The sequence below is a fragment of the Bos mutus genome, chromosome 12, assembly GCF_027580195.1.
Source record: "Bos mutus isolate GX-2022 chromosome 12, NWIPB_WYAK_1.1, whole genome shotgun sequence".
Lineage (NCBI taxonomy): Eukaryota > Metazoa > Chordata > Mammalia > Artiodactyla > Bovidae > Bos > Bos mutus.
The window spans coordinates 75,618,096-75,625,707 of record NC_091628.1 but is presented as its reverse complement, the minus strand read 5'-3'; the positions used below and the strand labels follow the sequence as shown (position 1 = coordinate 75,625,707).

At 44.4% G+C, this 7,612-nt stretch overlaps 1 non-coding gene across 1 annotated transcript; it reads right to left on the bottom strand.

Moving 5' to 3' along the window:
• Positions 1–6,098: 6,098 nt before the first annotated feature.
• TRNAG-UCC (transfer RNA glycine (anticodon UCC)) lies at positions 6,099–6,171 on the bottom strand. The gene has a single exon. It is a non-coding gene; the product is annotated as a tRNA-Gly (tRNA).
• Between the last annotated feature and the right edge of the window lie 1,441 nt (positions 6,172–7,612).

The following is a 7,612-nucleotide window of genomic DNA, read 5'->3' as shown; positions in this document are numbered from 1 at the left end:
ATCACACTAGGGACTAAGAATAGAGTTTACATGTGTGACAAATGTAATCCTGCAAGGAGGAAAAAAGTTTTCACATCGTTTGAAAGAAAATGTCACTTAGACTTCTAGCAAATGAGAATTTACTACCATCTCTGAAGACCTCATATTTCTGTGATGGATATAGAGGTTCCTGTTTCTGTTTTCTGTTTGATGAAATGTGTGTTAAGAGAACACTCCAGAAGGGCTTCTCAGGTGGTGCCAGTGGTAAAGAAGCCACCTGCCAATGCAGGAGATGCAAGAGATGGAGGGGGTGAAGAGTGGGACACGATTGAAGGGACCTAGCAAAGCCACCCTGTGGTCTTCATAGCATTTCCCTGATGGCTCAGAGTCGGAAACAACTGAGCCACAGAAATGAACTGATGGCTCAGATGGTAAAGAATCTGCCCGCAAAGCAGAAGACCCCAGTCCGATCCCTGGGTCAGGAAGATCCACTGGCGTGCGGCATGGCAACCTACTCCAGCATTCTTGCCTGGAGAATCCCATGGATGGAGGAGCCTGGTGGGCTAGAGTCCATGGAGTCAAAAAAGAGTTGGACACAACTGAGCACATACACCACCAGCAGCAGGGAAGCAGAAGCCTGGGAGGAGCGATGCTTGTGTCTGAGGACACAGGAATGGGCTCTCATTACACACCGCCCCCTTTGGAGGTGCTGCTGCAGAGGAGCTAGGTCACCCTGTACTTTAGAAGCCCCAGAGCACAAAAAGGGTAGTTTTCCTCAGCTGGGAAAAGAGAGTGGACTTGTAGACTTGGGATCAGAAGTGGAATAATTATCCAATTTTTAAAAATTACTATTATTATAAGGATGTAGATTTCTATTGTGGCCAAGTCTTTTGTAATATTAATATTCCCAACAACTCCATGAGTGGTACACTGGAGTACTACTAGACAGCGACAATTCATCTGTGGAATTCGTTAAAAATTTCCCCAGCCAAGCCAGGAACAAGAGGAACTACTCAAAAAGTGTTATTTCCACAAAAGCACACAATGTACCCCAATTCCTCGCAAGGTCTGTTAGTATTATCTTCAGAACAGAAGACCCTAGACTTATTGTACGCGACATTCTGGGACCAGCTCTGCCGTGTTACTTGGACGCAGGAATTTTCTTAGACAAACTCTGCCTAGCAATCTATCGGCCAAAGTTTTGTCCAAATCACTTCATCTTCGAATGGCAAAATTATCATGAATTTGATTTGGAGCTATCTGAACTAGTGACATCAATCAAAGCTTATTTTCTTCTAGGACTCCAAAAAATAATAATAATAAGAGCATTAAATGTGTCTGAAAAATACCATCCTTGTGAACAATTGCGCTAAGAATAAAAGGTTATAGATTATCGATGATGCTTCTTAGGATGATAGACTTAGGAAGGCAGTGTGCAAACCTGGTCTGAAAACTTCAAAGGAAGAAAGATGTGGAAAAGAAAGTACCTGAGAGAGTGACAGCCTTGGAGACACAACCTTCATGCTTTCTCTTCTCTTCAGTCTATTTTTTTCTTGTTCCAATTTCACAAGAAAAAAATACAGTGAGGTTGGGGGTGGGGGCTGGTGGGGCAAGGAGGGGGAGACTTAAGAACACGTGGCGGAAGGCTGGATCCTGTTCGGCCCTAGGGCACCTGATAATGGTGTGTCCTTCCTGGATTTTATCCATGGATGCACTGTTTTCTCCTGCTTTTTTTTTTGAAGTTTCCCCCAGGCCCTTGGACCACAGGAAGCTGCAGAGAAAAGCACACCACCCCGAGATGCTTTCTCAGAGGTCCTGGAAGCTGTATTTCACGTGTGGGGAGTTACCAGTCCTCTGAATTAAGACACAAAACAAAGGTCCCCTCTTTCTTAAGAAATTCTGGTCCCCCAACAAAAATGGCCTGGAAGTGTTCTGAGATGCACTCGCCCAACACGATCACCCTTGAACTCAGCCAGCCCAGAGAAGCATTCTCTGTCCAAGTCACCTTCTGGAGGGGGACGGGGAAGTAGTGACGACCTGCACCCTGGAAATCCCACAGCTCGTTACAGTAGCCACAGAAAATGCCTCTCCCAGGAATGGCCATGACCAGCAAGAAATGCTGGACTTGAAACACTCCACGTTCCATTCACCATTTCTTGGTCTTTACATGGAAAAAACACACAGCTTGGCCGAGCAACCTTTGCTCTTTTTCAGTCCCATCTGCGAAGCCCATTTGCATCCACCCAGAATGGGGAGGTGTTCACGCAACAAGGAAAACCTGGGCTCACAAATAAGATGCTTAGACTTCAACTGACCAGAGTCTAAGACAAAAACTGTTAGGCTCCACTCTGCGGGCATTTAGTCTTTTAGCTAGGACAGACTGGAGGAGCAAATATAGCGAATATATCGAAAAGATCCCCTGGAGAAGGGCATGGCAACCCACTCCAGTATTCTGGCCTGGAGAATCCCATGGACGGAGGAGCCTGGCGGGCTACAGTCCATGGGGTTGCAAAGAGTTGGACATGACTAAAGTGACTTACTTTGGCCACCTCATGCGAAGAGCTGACTCACTGGAAAAGACTCTGATGCTGGGAAGGATTGGGGGCAGGAGTAAAAGGGGACGACAGAGGATGAGATGGCTGGATGGCATCACCGACTCGATTGACATGAATTTGAGTGAACTCCGGGAGTTGGTGATGGACTGAAAGTGACTTAGCACAGACCAGTACAGCATGTACATTATATATACACACAATATATGTGTGTATATGAATATATATAGTGTGTATGTATTATATATATGTTCAGAAGTATTAAGACAATCATTATAAATGCTTTCAGTTCAGTTCAATTCAGTCACTCAGTCGTGTCTGACTCTGTGCAATCCCGTGAAACGCAGCACGCCAGGCCTCCCTGTCCATCACCAACTCCCAGAGTTCACCCAGACTCACATCCATCGAGTCAGTGATGCCATCCAGCCATCTCATCCTCTGTCATCCCCTTCTGAGTCAACTCTTCGCATGAGGTGGCCAAAGTACTGGAGTCTCAGCTTTAGCATCATTCCTTCCAAAGAAATCCCAGGGCTGATCTCCTTTAGAATGGACTGGTTGGATCTCCTTGCAGTCCAAGGGATTCTCAAGAGTCTTCTCCAACACCACAGTTCTAAAGCATCAATTCTTCGGCACTCAGCTTTCTTCCCAGTCCAACTCTCACATCGATACATGACCACTGGAAAAACCATAGCCTTGACTAGACAGAACTTTGTTGGCAAAGTAATGTCTCTGCTTTTCAATATGCTATCTAGGTTGGTCATAACTTTTCTTCCAAGGAGTAAGTGTTGTTTAATTTCATGGCTGCAGTCACCATCTGCAGTGATTTTGGAGCCCAAACAAATAAAGTCTGACACTGTTTCCAGTGTTTCCCCATCTATTTCCCATGAAGTGATGGGACCAGATGCCATGATCTTAGTTTTCTGTATGTTGAGCTTTAAGTCAACTTTTTCACTCTCCTCTTTCACTTCCATCAAGAGGCTTTTTAGTTCCTCTTCACTTTCTGCCATAAAGGTGTTGTCATCTGCATAGCTTAGGTTATTGATATTTCTCCCGGCAATCTTGATTCCAGCTTGTGCTTCTTCCAGCCCAGCATTTCTCATGATGTACTCTGCATATAAGTTAAATAAGCAGGGTGACAATATACAGCCTTGACGCACTCCTTTTCCTATTTGGAACCAGTCTGTTGTTCCATGTCCAGTTCTAACTGGTGCTTCCTGACCTGCATATAGGTTTCTCAAGAGGCAGGTCAGGTGGTCTGGTATTCCCATCTCTTTCAGAATTTTCCACAATTTATTGTGATCCACACAGTCAAAGGCTTTGGCATAGTCAATGAAGCAGAAATAGATGTTTTTCTGGAACTCTCTTGCTTTTTTGATGATCCAGCGGATGTTGGCAATTTGATATATATATATAAATATATAGTGTGGATATATATTGTGCATATATATAAAATCTTTCTCTTAATACTTCTGAATATTTGTGGAATTTTAGTGTTTTTCTCCAAATACAACTGCCAAATATCCCATAACACATTTGAGCAAAAAGTAAAGTCCTGTGTATAACAGGCTCATTGACGTTGTATGACAAGCCGAGTATAAAAATGCTGCTCTCAGTTTGTTTCCTCTTGTTTACCATTTTTTATTCCTTTGGTGCTGGTGTGCTAACCTATGGAGATTCACACACACACACAAACACACACACAAAACCTCAGTATTACTATGTGACAAGCATGTTTGATGCATGTGACAATTTAGTTAAGGAGACCCTTGACTTCATATTTTTCCTACTATTTGAGCTAAACTGAATTCTTCAAAGTTTAGAAACATTCAGGAATCCCATTTGTAAAAACGTTCAGAGATTTTCAGATTGTACTAAAATGAGTGAAATCCATAATTAGCAGGAGATGCCTTCTCTTACTGCTCTTTCTGGCAAAAAGCAAAACCAGGAAGCACTTACCTAAGCAAACTTAGTGAGGCCCTGAAGGTGCGGGTAATTATCCCAGTCACTCCAGAAAGCTATCATTCATCAAAGGTGTGGGAAACCTTGATTGACAAAAGAAGGTGCTTCCCTTTTAGAGTGTAGCATCAGAACACCAATGTCTTGATTTATCATTTTCTGCTGGGTATTGTGTCTCTCTGGTGGCTCAGACAGTAAAGCATCTGCCTGCAATTTGGGAGACCTGGGTTCGATCCCTGGGTCGGGAAGATCCCCTGAAGAAGGAAATGGCAACCCACTCCAGTATTCTTGCCTGGGGAATCCCACAGACAGAGAAGCCTGGTGGGCTACAGTCCAGGAGGTTGCAAAGAGTCAGACACAACTGAGCGATTTCACTATTGTGTTACAGTAACTCGTTTTGGCGGAGAAGGCAATGGCAACCCACTCCAGTGTTCTTGCCTGGAGAATCCCAGGGATGGGGGAGCCAGGTGGGCTGCCGTCTATGGGGTCACACAGAGTCGGACACGACTGAGTGACTAACACTGTTCACTAAAGTTCTTTTAAGAAAAGGAAAATACTTTGATGATTCATTTCCAGTGATTTAAAAAAAAAAAAACACTACCCATCATATGTAAGACTTAAAAGAAATCTGGAAAGACATAATCAGTACATTTACTCATTCAGCCACCCCTTGAATAGTAATTTACTGAACTACTTACTGCTGCCTGTCTCTATCCTAGAGAGCGGGGAACAGTTAAATTGTAAACACAGTTAAGTCTCTTACATACCTGTGTGGAGGTGACTGATAAAAATCAAATGAGCATAGTTTAGAGGGTATAAAGAATAAAACAAGGTGACGTGATAGAGCCTGGGAGTGCATGGATTGGGGCAGTCCAGAAAATTCTCTGTAAGTAAGTGGTGTTGGAGCCTGAGCTCAATGTTGAACAGAGTCCTGTGAGGATGTGGTCAGAGGTGAGGTCTGGGGGAGGCAGCACAGAGCTGGTTTCTTAAGGATCCCCATCAACCTTGGGTCTCCCCTAGACAGAGCCAGGAAAGATAAATGCGAGAAGTCCATGTTGAGCAGGCTCAGAGGGCATCTTTTAAGAAGAAGCATTTCACCCAAGACCCAAAAGACTGGATTCAAGTTTGGAAAGCAAGAGTGGGAAAGAATCTGAGAGTGGGAACCAGGCGTGTGGAAGCTGTGATAGGAAAGGACCTCATGTGTCTGGAAAACAGAAAGGAAGTGAATCTGTTTCTCAAGGCTGATTGATTCAAGTAGCACTGACCTGGGGGCTTGGAACAACAAAAATGCATCTTCTCACAATTTTGAAGGCCGGAAGTCGGAAATCCAGGCATCGCCAAGGCCACGCCCCCTGCGACTCTGGGTGGAGCATTCTCTTCCCCCTGCTGGCGTCCAGGGCTGCCTTTCCATCCTCAGTTCCCCTGTTGTGCAGCTGCATTGGAGCCGTCTTTGCTCTTGTCATCACGTAGGGTTCTCCCCTTAGGTCTGTGTCTTCACATGACCTGCCTCCCCTCTCATAAGAACATCAGTCATATTCCACGAACCCCACACGAAAAACCTCATCCTTTTTTTTTTTTTTTTAATTTCTTGTGCACCACGCAGTATCTTAGTTCCCTGACCAGGGTTCGAACCCACACCCTCTGCAGTGGAAGTGCAGAGTCTTAACCACTGGACCACCAGGGAAGTCCATCAGTGACCTCATCTTAGCTGGACACCCACGATGTCCCTATTTTTAAATAAGGTCACATTTACAGGTTCCAGGAGTGGGCACAGTTCAACCCACAACCCACCATGGGAGAAGTTGGTGAGCAGGTTGGAGCTATCTCAGCTGATGCTGGTGAGGGAGGTGTTGACTGCTGCCTTGCAGCCCATGGTGAGCACTTAGGATTTTATTCCAAGTGAGAGCCCTCATATGAAGGAGCAACATGACACAGTTCACATTTTAAAACAACCTCTAGATGCTGTGGAGGGACTAATTTGGTTTGAAGTGTGGCTTTGGAGGGAAAGCCCACGGTAGAGGTCCAGGGAAAAGGGCCACAGAGGTGGTGGCCATGGAGAATCTGATGGACTTGACACACATATCTTGGAGGAGGTGGCCGCAGGACTTGGCACTAGATTGGGCATCAGATGTGCGGATGACGGAGGCAGAGGCTTCAAAGATAACTCCTAGGTTTCTGGCCTGAGCACCAAGATGGATTATAATGCCTGACACTAAGAACAGGAGGGCGGATGTAAGCAGGTTTGAGGGGAGTTAGGTTGGACATGTTGAACCCAGTATGCTTATAAGACACTCGAGAATACATTTCAAGGAAGTGTCTAGACTAATGAGTCTGGGATCAAGAGAGAGATTTAAACTGAAGATTAAAAGATTTTTAGAGTGTATGAAAAATATTAATGAATTCTATTTTGTTTGTTAACCATCTTGATGTGCTATTATTTCCAGATACATATAGTTGTATATACATGTTCACCACAAAAGTGATAGGATATGGTGTCTGGTGCTTTCAAAACTTGCTATATGGTTTACAAGTCTAAATCCTTGATTCTACTCTTACGGGGCATGCTTTGTATTCGGGTGTTAATTGGAAGGCATTTCAAACTGAGTAGGAAGCAAACAGGGTACCACATTCATACATATGACTAGGCAAGTAAAAAGGATGATGGCCTCATCCTATCCAGGTGGGTTTTGTGAATTTTTTAAATTCTTCACGAGACTGCTCTAGTACAGAGCCATACCTCAATGCCCAGCGCTCTCAGTGGGTCAGGACAAGACAACCTTGTAAGATGCCTTCACTTTGCACAGAAATCCTCCTGAAGCCAGGCTAAGGGGATCAGGTTACTAAGAGCTGTCTATTGAGAAAGAAGAAGTTACATGACTTCCAATTCTGTAAACATGAATTTGAACAGCTCATCTTCCTATGCTTTCTGTCAGCCCTTGATGTCCCCACGGGGAGCAGTTAGGACTCCAGTGACATAGGGTTGGGTCAGGCAAACTGTATTTTAATCCACATTTCAAAACATATCCATTTTAGCCTCACAGCGTGACAAAGTAGGCTAAGTACTTGGAACCAGTAACATCCTTGAGCAGAATCTCCAAGATGTATATTCATTTATAAATGAGTGT